Raw genomic sequence first — 11,986 nt, forward strand, 5'->3', positions numbered from 1 at the left:
AGGGCTTTAATGGTGAAAACCCTTACTTTGAATTGGTCTTGGAAATGGGCTGGCAGCCAGTGCATATGACAAAGTACTGGCATAATATCATATAGGGGAACAGTTTGGTCTAGCCTCCCTATTGTGAGGCTAGACCAACCCTAACTGACCTTTCTGGAATCTGCAATAATCCAAGTGGGAGGTTACCGGCACACGGACAGCTGTAAGATCATGACATTTTGCAATATCTGGTATTTACTTTCCCTAAACTAATCCTTGAATTTAGAGTGATTTCAGTGCGAACTGCAGGCAAATTCACACATTCCTGTGTTAATTGCTGAGATCCAGTGTGGTGTAGAGGTTGGAGTGTTGGACTGGGACTTGGGAGATCTGGGTTCTAATCCCTACTAAGCCATGGAAGCTCACTGGGTGACTTTGGGCCAGTAACTGACTCTCAGTCTAAAGTACCTCACCTCAGTCTCTGCATGCACAGCATGCTTTCTACCACTGAGCTCTAGTCACTTAACCTTCCATCATTCATAGAGGATAAGGCTACCAATGTTACTAGTCCCCATGGCTATATAACACTGCCAGTACTGGCGACAGTGTGGCTCTGTACACCAGTTGCTGGGGAAAATGACTGGGAGGGTGCTATTGCACTCATGTCCTAGTGGTGGGCTTCTCACAGGCAGCTGCTTGGCCACTGTGTGAACAGAATGCGGGACTAGATGGGCCTTTGGTCTGGTGCAGCAGGGCTCCTTTATGCTCTCCATTCCTCAGCAACCTCTTTGTCAGGGCAGACATCACCTGCCTCCCCACCCCAGGACTGCTGGGAAGGTTCAGCTGCGTAAGCCAGCCTTCAGAGCAGACAGAGAGGAAGCATGGCTCCCTGAAGGAAAAAAAAAAGTCAGGAAGTCCTAAGTGAGGAAAGTAGGGCTTCTTAACCTTGCTCCAAATCTGCCCTCTGTTGCCTTTTGAATGTTTGTGTTCTCATCCCCCACACTAAAGCAGAAGCAGTAGTCTGGACTGCACATAAGGGGCTGCAAAAGTTTCCACTACTTGGCAGATGGACCCCACTCCCCAAGTGCCTCATCTCCACACTAACATTAAAGAGCCTTATGGCTTCTTCTTCCCTCTATGGACCAAGCCACAACCAGCTGTACTGTTCCTCCAGAAGAAGAGAACATGGTCCCTTTTCCAACAGGAAGATTTGCTTACTCTTTTGCGATTTCCGTTTCAAGTCAAGTTTTGCTTAAGCATAACCAAATGGGGTGGGAAGAAAGTAAATCTGGACCTACTGGTTGACCTCTGGGTGATTTGCAAGAACATTAGCCAGGATTTCTGACTCCCAAATGTTTAACATTAGCCATCAGATGACTCTCCTACTGCCCCTGCCACCCAAAATTATACTGCTGAAATGAAGAAAGCTTAGTGTAACGATGAATGGAGTTTTGTGTGGAAGGACTGAGCTCTGTTCAATTTTAGTACTCAAATTCCTGGACTCAGAATTCTATAATTTAAAATGTTTGGCTTTTGCACTAGATTCTGGTTGCTGTATCTGGTAAAAATCAAACTATATTTTGCAAGCTTCAAGTCTGCCACCCCTGGTGTACCTCATGCATGTTACCTGAAGGATCGCCTCCTCCCATATGTGCCTGCCCGGACCTTAAGGTCATCGTCAGCGGCCCTTCTCCGTGAGCCCCTGCCAAAGGAAGTGAGGCGGGTGGCTACTAGGAGGAGGGCTTTTTCTGTTGTGGCACCCCGGCTCTGGAATGAGCTCCCTAGTGAGGTTCGCCTGGCGCCTACATTGTACTCCTTTCGGCGCCAGGTGAAGACCTTTTTATTTTCCCAGGCATTTTAGCTTTCTAAATTTTTATCTTTGCTGTTTTAAATCTGTATTTTAAACTCCTGTACTGCTGTTAGGTTTTATTGTGGTTGTATTGTTATATTGTGGTTTTAATGTTCTATATATTTTAAATTGTTTTATTGTGTGTTGTTTGGTTTTAATTTTTGTGAACCGCCCAGAGAGCTTTGGCTATTGGGCGGTATAGAAATGAAACAAAATAAATAAATAAATAATGCATGTGTGAACAAAATCATAGACTTCAGAGCAGACTTACCAAGATGGAAGGTGATATGTATAATCTATTTGCTACTTCTTTGTCAACCATCACATTTATCAATTCCCCACACTGATGTATGCAGTTAGCACAGAAGATGTTTGGTAACAGATATTAACTTAACAACATCTACTTGTTGATAAAAGTTCTCCGTTATCAGATCATTTCACCCTGTTCTAAGCATAGACAAAATATTCCAAGCATGGCACCAGATGCTTTTCCTTGCCAAAATGACAAAACTAATCAACCACAAAACCTCTTTGATGCATTTCCCCCAAAGTGTTTTCACTGTTTTGAGTTCTCAGCATGTTGCATTGACCCCAGCTACTTCATTTTTTAAATGTACGTTGCACTGTAAATAAAGCTGGCAATCTAAGGCTGCAGAAAGCATCTACTTTGTCTAAGCTAATTTTCAATATTCAGGCTATCAGTCAAGATCCCAGGGGTCTCAGAATACTGTCACTGTGGGGCGGAAAGCGATATTTCTTTGGGCTTATGGGACATGGCTCAGACATCGTTCTGACAAATCCAGCATCTCACCCATGGGCGTGATGTTCATGAGTTCATTTTCTGGTAACTGGTGTTCCATGTTTCACATTGTTGTTCAGTAAAATAACACTGGTCCAGGCTTTATGCTAGTATATATGCCTATTCCCTATGGATTTATTATTCTTATCACTGTGCTTTAAATGTATTGGTCTTAATCCAGTTACAAATAGATGAAGACCCAAATACATGCAGAATACAAATATTCAGGGCCAAAACATTACTTTGAGAGAGCTTTGGCTATGGGATAGTATAGAAATGCAATCAATCAATCAATCCATATCTAGCAGCTACATCTTTTTGTCATTTTATTCTAATATGAAGATCCAGAACTTAAAAGCCCCCCCACCCCTGTGCTAGGGTTCTGACCAAATCAGTACCCCTGTGCCTACTCTAGAGCAAAAATGGGGGTGGGAGACGTAGCTGCTAGATACAGATTTAAAGTAATATCTGTTTTGGCCCTCGCACAGCACAGGTCAGGTCAGATAATCAGCTGTTTGAGGAGAGAAGTGAGTGGTGTTTGTTGAAATTGCCTGTTGGGTGTTCAAGACTAGGGAAGCCTCCCTCCCCCTTCCCCGGTCTTGAACACCCAACAGGCAATTTCAACAGATTCTAATTGTAGCTATGAATATGCAGCCCTGGCACCTTGATCAAGGGAGAATACATGCATGTAGCCTATCTGCATGCACAATACTTCATCCAGCTAGCCCCCTAGCTGGATTGGGACATTTATTAATGTATTACATTTGCATCCAATCTTTCACTAGAGAAGGTCCAGGTAGCACACATTTCACCTTCACAACTGCCTTAGGAAGTAGGCCAGACTGAGAGGAAGTGAAAGGGCCAAGATCATCCAGCCTGGGGCAGGGTTTGAACCCTAATCTCTCTGTGGTGCCAGACCCATGCTGTATCCCCTACATTACAGTGGCTCTCTGATGGAATTATTTCCAAAATCAATGTATGGCTGGAGATGAGCTCAAATAGTTGTATTTACTACATGCAAATATTCACATGAAATGTATGGATCTGTGACCGTTAACTGTCTGATAACCATTTTACCAGCATCTGATGTCCATTCATTGCAGGACTCATAGAGTAATGAACATGGCTTCATTATTGGATGCTATGACCCCAAGTTCCACTGCACATGTCTCTAAATGCATTCCTAATACAACATCCATATCAACACCGTCATCTACCATTCCAAAACAAAAAGGGAAAGTTTCCATTTAGTACAGCCTTGGCCTTGCTTAGAGGAGAAATAAATACGGCATTGCTTTGCCTCTCTATCTTGTAGCCAGAAGGCTTTTGATACCCAGAAAGTAACAAGGACTTTATTCAAAAGTCGTCTGTGTGGCCAGGAAATGGAAAATTTTGTCCATGGAAAATTACAGGACTAGGCTAGCAATACAAGACAGGTGAATAGAGCGGCGAGTAGAGCAGAGGGAGAAAAGGGGAAACAGAAGGTAAATCTTCTTGTTTGACAGAGCAAAGAAGAATGAGGCTGCAAATGTAGACACACTTACTTGGGAGTAAGTCCCAGTGAAGTCAATGGAGCTTAATTCTGAATAGACATGTACAGAATTGTAGCTTAGCTCTCAGTGAGCTTAGTACATTGTGTAATGTGAATGCTCAGGTGGATGAAGTGTAGCATAGGTAGAATCATAGAATAGTAGGATTGGAAGGGGCCTACAAGACCATCGAGTCCACCCCCTGCTCAGTGCAGGAATCCAACTCAAAGCATCCCAGACAGGTGGATGACCAGCTTCTTCTTGAATGCCTCCAGTGTGGGAGAGCCCACTACTGTACTGGGTTTTCAGGAGGTTTGATTTTTGCTGCAAAGGTTGACATTTGGGGTGGGGGGCAAAAGTAGTTTGTAAAAAGCTGTACCTCCCACTCTTTCATGCAGTGTGTGTGTGTGTGTGTGTGCTCGCAGTTTGTTTTAGCACCTCCTGTTTCAGGTCAGCACTAATGAAATGGATGGCAGAAATTCTATTCATATGAAGTCAACTCAGAATTCTACAACTGGACAAAAAGTTGCTTATGGAATGGCTCAAAATGATGCACAATTCAAAGATTCGTATCAAGCAGAATTTGCATTGCATGACAATAAGGGATTAAAAGGAAAGGACAAGAAGAGGAGGCTAGGATAAGTGAGGGTGGAATGTACAAGATCAGACAGGATGGAGTTGGGGGCAATTGACAAGAACTAGTAAAAATACTGTCTTACCAAGAAAAAGTAAGAGAAAAGCATGAGTCCTTGGTGGAATTTACAGTGGTTTGTTGTGGTTTGATGTTTTGTTGCACACCACCTTCAGTTTACCCTAAAAAGCAGTATATAAATCTTTTAAATAAAGGTTTAAATAATTAACAGGGGAAGAAAATCCCATCTGATGGTGAATGCAGGCTCTTGTTTTGGCTCCCTGATGTCTGAGCCCTTGGCATCAATTGCCAGTACATTTTCTAATGATCATACTCTGCAGCTTCATTGCAGGCATGCAGTTTAGTATACCTAGCTATTTGGGGTGTATTGCTATATATTAGCGATCACTCTAAGGCTGTAATCCTGTATGCACTTACCTGGAAGTAAGACCCCTTGAATTCAGTGGGACTGCTTTTGAGTATGAATGCATACAGTTGCACTATAAGGGCCACTTCATAATTGCACATGAACTATTTGGTTTAGAAAATATTTGAATATGGTTTCTTGGGTCAATGCTTTAAAAAAAAAAAAGGATGGAGACCGTATTGATTTTCAAACCGCACTGTCTGTCTTGTAACAGCTCATAAATCATAGCAGAGTATATTGGACAGTGTAGTTATTGTACCTAATAGGAAAGAGGAGAGCCTATTATATGTGACACTTCATGTTAGCTGACATGAATGGAAAAAGTGGATGGGTTATTTTTTGTAAGCAAGAGTGACTAAGGGGGACGAAAAGACAACAACTTGTCTTACTGCAAATTCAAGGACAGCTGTGTCACTCTAGATTCACAAACTTGATGCTGCAAGAGATATATGTGCTTTGAAATGCCAGAGACAAATTAGTATAAACCCAGGGCCTGTTTCCAGGACTGATTTACTCCAAACTGGCTGCGTCTGGAGGTTGTTAGGGATACATGACATTGTGGCCATCCAGCAGCCACCCCGGAGCGTAACAGGAAAACCCGGATTTCCCGAGACTGCTTAAAGTCCGATTCATTTCCTTAAGTTGGGTTCTCCTCTGAATAGTTGCTGTGTGCCCCAACCCCCGCATTGACCTCGGGTATGCTAGCCCTGCCCAGGGGTGTGCCTTTCACCGTGACCCCAGTCAAGGGTGTTTCCTGTGTGTTTCCTGTCCCTGCACAAACCAGTTAGTCTCTACTCAGAAGTAACTCCCATTGTGCTCAATGAGGCATGCCCTCTGAATGCACACCTCAGTACTTACAAAGATCCCCCTCAACTGACATGGCACAATTTAAAGCCCAATTCCCTAAGTGTGGTTAAGTGCGATCTCGAGGCTCCGACTCTCCGTTGTTTGCTTTATTGCCTTAGGAAGTGACTTATTCACAGCTTTGTTATAGAGATCCTGCTCAGTATTGGTTTGGCTAGAAAGGAGGCTGGTTTCCCATCCCTGTGTTCTCCCCCGCCCTTTCCCAGCACAAGCATATGTGTGTCTACTCAGAAGTAACACCCATTGTGTTCAATGAGGCTTAGGGCTCGTTGGGAGGCTTTTCTTACAAATGAGCACAAGGGGAAGTAACTACTTCGCACCTTCCTTACGGAGCCTGGAGGGCGGGGAAGCCTCTCTTATTGGTTGAGCAGCCCCTGCCACTCAGATGACATTCACTCCAACCTCCCCGCCCTACCCAGAAGTAAGTTATGTGAAGCCACTTAGAATGGTGCGATGTGCAGCCTCGTGGAGCCCTGCCCAGGCCAAAAGTGGCTCCTACAAAAATGCGGGTGAGCCACTCTCCTTCCGTTGTCATGGAAACAGGGCCCTAGATGATTTGGACTATGAGTGTGGTTCTGCCATTATAATCCCTAATATTCTACTGCTTCTAAAAATGAGACATGTTGAGCCAATAACCTGACATGTATCATCCATGATCTAACTGATAAGGTACAGAAATGTGCCAAATTTCAAACCAATCCAATCAATATTGCCACAGGTACAGTAAGTTAGAAACTGCTGGAAACTGACACATTTTCCCTTGTTTGCTCCAATTTTTAAACAGGCATATCATATAATTCTGTCAAATATTGGTGAAAACAACTGATGTACTTTACTCAGGCTTGTTGAGGAAGGCAATGCTTCATTGGTTTGGTGACTGTCTGAGCAGCAGTTCGACCGCTATTAATGTTTTCCTGCTCCATTAAAACCTATGGCAGCAAAAGCTGGCAAAGCAATGCAGTGCATGTTGAGTTTCATTTTGAAGCTAGAATGCTCCCAGCATTCCAGAGGCTGCAGAAGGATTCTGTGTTGCAAAGGCAACCAACTAGATTATATTCCTTTGTTTATAGAATATGTTCTGTCAGGGTCAAGCTACATATTACTACCTGGAATGTGACCCTAGCATGGGGGGGAGGAGGGGGACTTTAATCCCCCTCCCCAGTCTCAGCACAGGAACCCTGATCCCTTATCTTGTTTGGCTGTTGGACAGAATAGAAATGTAATAAACAAACAAACAGACAAATCTTTTCTGTGTGGTGGGAAAAGGAAACATGAGGATGGGGGGCCCATGTCACCTTCCTGAAAGCAGGAATACAGCATGAGGTCCCCAATCTCCGCTGTTTCTTTCTTGTGGGAAAAGGACAAGCAGTGATTTGACATCATACTAGAGACTGATGTGTGTCCACATTCAGTATAACATATATGCTTGTTATAACATAGGTATGCTTGTCCAGGTGGCTGTTAGAATCTAGTCATATTTAGGAGTTTAAAAATTAAGTATGGAAGGGATGCATGCGCTGTCCACTCCTGACCTCTCTGTGTTGATGGAGAAGGTCTGAAGGGAACCTGTAACCATATTCTCCTGAACACTGCACATATCCTCATATCCCTTTCCTGAGATTTTTGAACATCTGAATAGGGCTATTGCCTATATGCCTTCGTACCTGATTTGTACACAGATGCTAGAATTTTACTTAGGGCGCAATCCTATGCATGTTTAGACAGAAAAAAAGTCCTACAACTCCCAGCATTCCATGTGGCTGGGGAATGCTAGAAGCTGTAGGACTTTTTTCTGCCTAAGCATGCATAGGATTGTTCCCTTAATGCATACACTGAATCTGGGTTGAATGAATGCACATACAGTTGTCTGAATTGATGAATGCATGCTCACTTTAGGGGTCTTCACATATTAATTTCAACACATGTACAATCTGTGAACACGTGTTCACATAAAATGGGTATGCACACATTACAGTGAATGCATGTTCATATTCTGTCTAAGGACGGTCAGATGATTGTGAGAATCTGTGCTGGATAGATATACGCATAGTTGTATGTAAGGTGCAGCCTCCCGCAGGATGCCAGAGCACAACCCTTTTTGGCCCTAAGGAGCACCATAGGAGGTTCTGAGGAGAAAACAAAACAGCACGAGTCAACTCACAGGTGGATTTCTTGAGCAATTCAGTTAAGGCTCAGATGCTTCATAAGGCAATACAGGAAGAGGAGAAAGTGCCCATATTTCCTTGTTCCAGGCACTCCATCCTACCCATATGTTTTAGCCTGAAAGACCAAGGAAAAGGGTATGCACATGGATGATGAGTTGTAAGTAGTGGACGATGGTGGCTCGGATGTCAGTGGGGCGATGAATCTGCTCCTGGTTTCAGTCAGAACCAGTCAGAATTCTAAAGGATCTATCCAAGGTTGCACCTTGGAGAGCCCCTTTAGAGTTCTGACTGGTTCTGACTGAAACACAGGGTGGAATCACCGCCCCACTGACATCCGAGCCACCAGCCTTTACTGGTTGTCAATTCCTACTTTGGCTCAGTCTTCTCCCAAAAGAGGGTCTATGACCCCCCAGGCAAAGGTGAAGTACAGGCTGAAGGGGCAGGATTGCAGCTTGAGATCAACATTTTTATTAATGACTTGGAGGAGGAGGTCAGGGAATGATGATCAGATTTGCAGATGACACAAAATTGGGTGGGATAGTTAACACTTTGGAAGACAGAAACCAAATTCAAAGGGATCTGGATAGACTGGAGTGCTGGGCAGAAAACAACAGAATGACATTTAATAGGGAGAAATGCCCAGTTCTGCACCTAGGAAAAAGAAACCAAATGCACAGTTACAAGATGTGGGATACGTCGCTCAACAACACTACAAGGGAGAAGGATCTTGGAATTGTTGTCAATCACAAGCTGAATATGAGCCAACAATGTGATGTGGCTGCAAAAAAGGCAAGTGCTATTTTGGGCTGCATTAATAGAAGCATAGCTTCCAAATCCCAGGAAGTACTAGTTCCCCTCTACTCAGCACTGGTTAGGCCTCATCTGGAGTACTGTGTCCAGTTCTGGGAACCACACTTTAAAAACGATGCAGACAAACTGGAGAGGGTTCAGAGAAGGGCAACAAAGATGATCAGGGGACTGGAAACAAAGCCCTATGAGGAGAGACTGAAAGAACTGGGCATGTTTAGCCTTGAGAAGAGAAGACTGAGGGGAGATATGATAGCACTCTTAAGTACTTGAAAGATTGTCACAGAGAGGAAGGCCAGGATCTCTTCTTGATCATCCCAGAACGCAGGACACGGAATAATGGGCTCAAGTCACAGGAAGCCAGATTCCGGCTGAACATCAGGAAAAAATTCCTGACTGTTAGAGGAATACGACAATGGAACCAATTACCTAGGGAGGTGGTGAGCTCTCCCACACTGGAGGCATTCAAGATGAGACTGGACAGCCATCTGTCGGGGATGGTCTGACTTGGATTCCTGCATTAAGCAGGGGGTTGGACCCGATGGGCTTGTAGGCCCCTTCCGACCCTACCATTCTATGATTCTATGAGTGGGGCTGGTGGCTCCGATCTCAGTGGGGAGGTGAATCCACTCTGGGTTTCATTCAGAACCAGTCAGAACTCTAAAGGTCCCCCCAGCCCCACTGACATCAGAGCCTCCAGCCTCACAATTTGCACAGAATAATTACTAATCATGGAATACGTATGTTTCCTGGCATGGTAGGGCTTGATCCAACATGAGATAGACTTAACTCTGGTCTTAAACTGGCAAGTTTTTGTTTTTTTTAAAAAAATGATTGGATGAATGTGCAGCCATCCTGGGCCAATATTTTGATAGAATATAAGCAACGGTCCTCTGGCTCATTGACTCTTGCAACATAATGAACAAGTTTTCCAACCTTGAATGGTGAACACTAGAGGGCACACACCCCATACTATAATGAAAAATAGTTTGATTATAGTATTTGAATGGATTTAATTTCCAGACCCTTCATCAAAGTGTTCTTAATATAAAGGGGCCATATCAGAAGAACGTGTTCTCTTTTTTTGCCAGCCCAGATAGTGTTGCTGCTGATTGCTGATGGACAAATGTCACCATGATATAAATAGATTCCTAATGGGTACGAAACAGAAGAGACTCAGCTCAAACCTTGAAGTGTCATGGGAATATGGAAAAAGAAAAAGGCTCCTGGAATGGTCATTTGTCAGCAACTTGCCTTAAGGCCATGAGAACTAGTCAATCTCTCTTTGGTTTTGTGAGGGACCTGATTCGAGTGGAGTCCCAAATAATTTCTTTAAGGTCAGACCCATTTGTTATCAGGAAGAGAAAGGACACCAGAGGTGCTAAGTAGAGATGTCAGGAACTGTAGGAAGTACATTTACCATGAGCTTGCACAAGTATTCCGAGCTATCAAAAGACATGGTAAATGAACTAGAAATGGCAGGTGTCATGGGAAATAAATTTACCATGACTCCTATGCTCCTGAATGCTGACACAGCTACATATAGGGCTTAACAGAGGCCTTAGCATGAACCCTTCCAACTGCCATGGAAGGGAAAAGGAAGGATGGGGGGGGGAATGGTGTCAGTGAAGACTGCTCACAGCTCAATCTATAATGGGCTCAGAAGTAGGGATATATAGGGTGAAATCTGGGGGTGAAATCGTGATGGATTTTACTGGTTCAGCTCTGGAAGATTTTGTTCTGTCTCCCCCAGCGAAGGGGGTGGGGGGTAGGGATGGGGGAGAATTTCTCCCCGAAACTTCAGGGGGCTGAGTGCCAACGCATTCGGTCCTCCGAAGGTTGTTCGGGGAGAAATTCTCCGCCCCCCCCGCCTCCCCCCCCCCGGGGTGGGACTTACCTTTCACGAATGTCCCTCCTGGCGGCAGGTCCCGGCAGCAGTTAGGCAGGTCTTCGTCAGGGACGGGGGTGGCAGCTGGTCTTTCGACCGGCTGCCGCCACCACCATTACAAGAAAAGTAAAAAAAAAAAAAAAACGCCCCTGTGATAGGCTACGTAACAATTAACGTAGCCTATCACGGCTAGATTTGCAAAGTCAGCCGTGATAGGCTACGTTAATCGTCACGTAGCCTATCACGGGTGACTTAAAAAAATAAAATAAAAAGCGCGTACGGCTAATGGCGGCCCCCATAGGGAGCCGCCATTCGCGTTCCTTATTTGGTCCCTGTAGTCTACGTAAAGATTTACGTAGACTACAGCGAAAATAAGGACAACGCAAATAGCGTTGCCCTTATTTTCGCCGTAGTCTACGTAAAGATTTACGTAGACTACAGCGACCAAATAAGGAACACGAATGGCGGCTCCCTATGGGGGCCGCCATTTGCGTACGCGTTTTTTTTTCCAAAGTCACCCGTGATAGGCTACGTGATGATTAACGTAGCCTATCACGGCTGATTTTGCAGATCTAGCCGTGATAGGCTACGTTAATCGTTACGTAGCCTATCACAGGGGCGTTTTTTTTTCTTTTGAAGTTCACGGCCGGGGAGACGGGGCGCTTCTCCCCGGCCTGAATTTCGGCCGGGCGAGGAGGGAAGCCTCCCCCCCCCAGCCTGAACTTCGGGGGGAGCAGCGAAGCACCTCCCCTCCACCGCAAAGCAAGCTGCGAGACCAGGTAAGTGACTTTCGTGCATCCCTAGTGGGGGGGCCTTTCAAAGGGGAGGATGAAATTGACAAGTTCCTTGACAAGTAGGGAATATGGGTCTGCTGGGCTAAATGAAGTAGTGTGTGGAAAGGATGACACTGACAAGGATATATACAAAAGGGGAATATGTTTCTGCTGGGCTACGTAGCAGACAGACGGACTTGTGGAAGTGTGCACTTGCACAAGATTGCCGATAAAATTTTTTTTAAAAAAAAATTATGACCCCATTTGCACAGATT

The sequence above is a fragment of the Heloderma suspectum genome, chromosome 4, assembly GCF_057233095.1.
Source record: "Heloderma suspectum isolate Gila_16-S chromosome 4, 16-S_ref, whole genome shotgun sequence".
NCBI lineage: Eukaryota > Metazoa > Chordata > Lepidosauria > Squamata > Helodermatidae > Heloderma > Heloderma suspectum.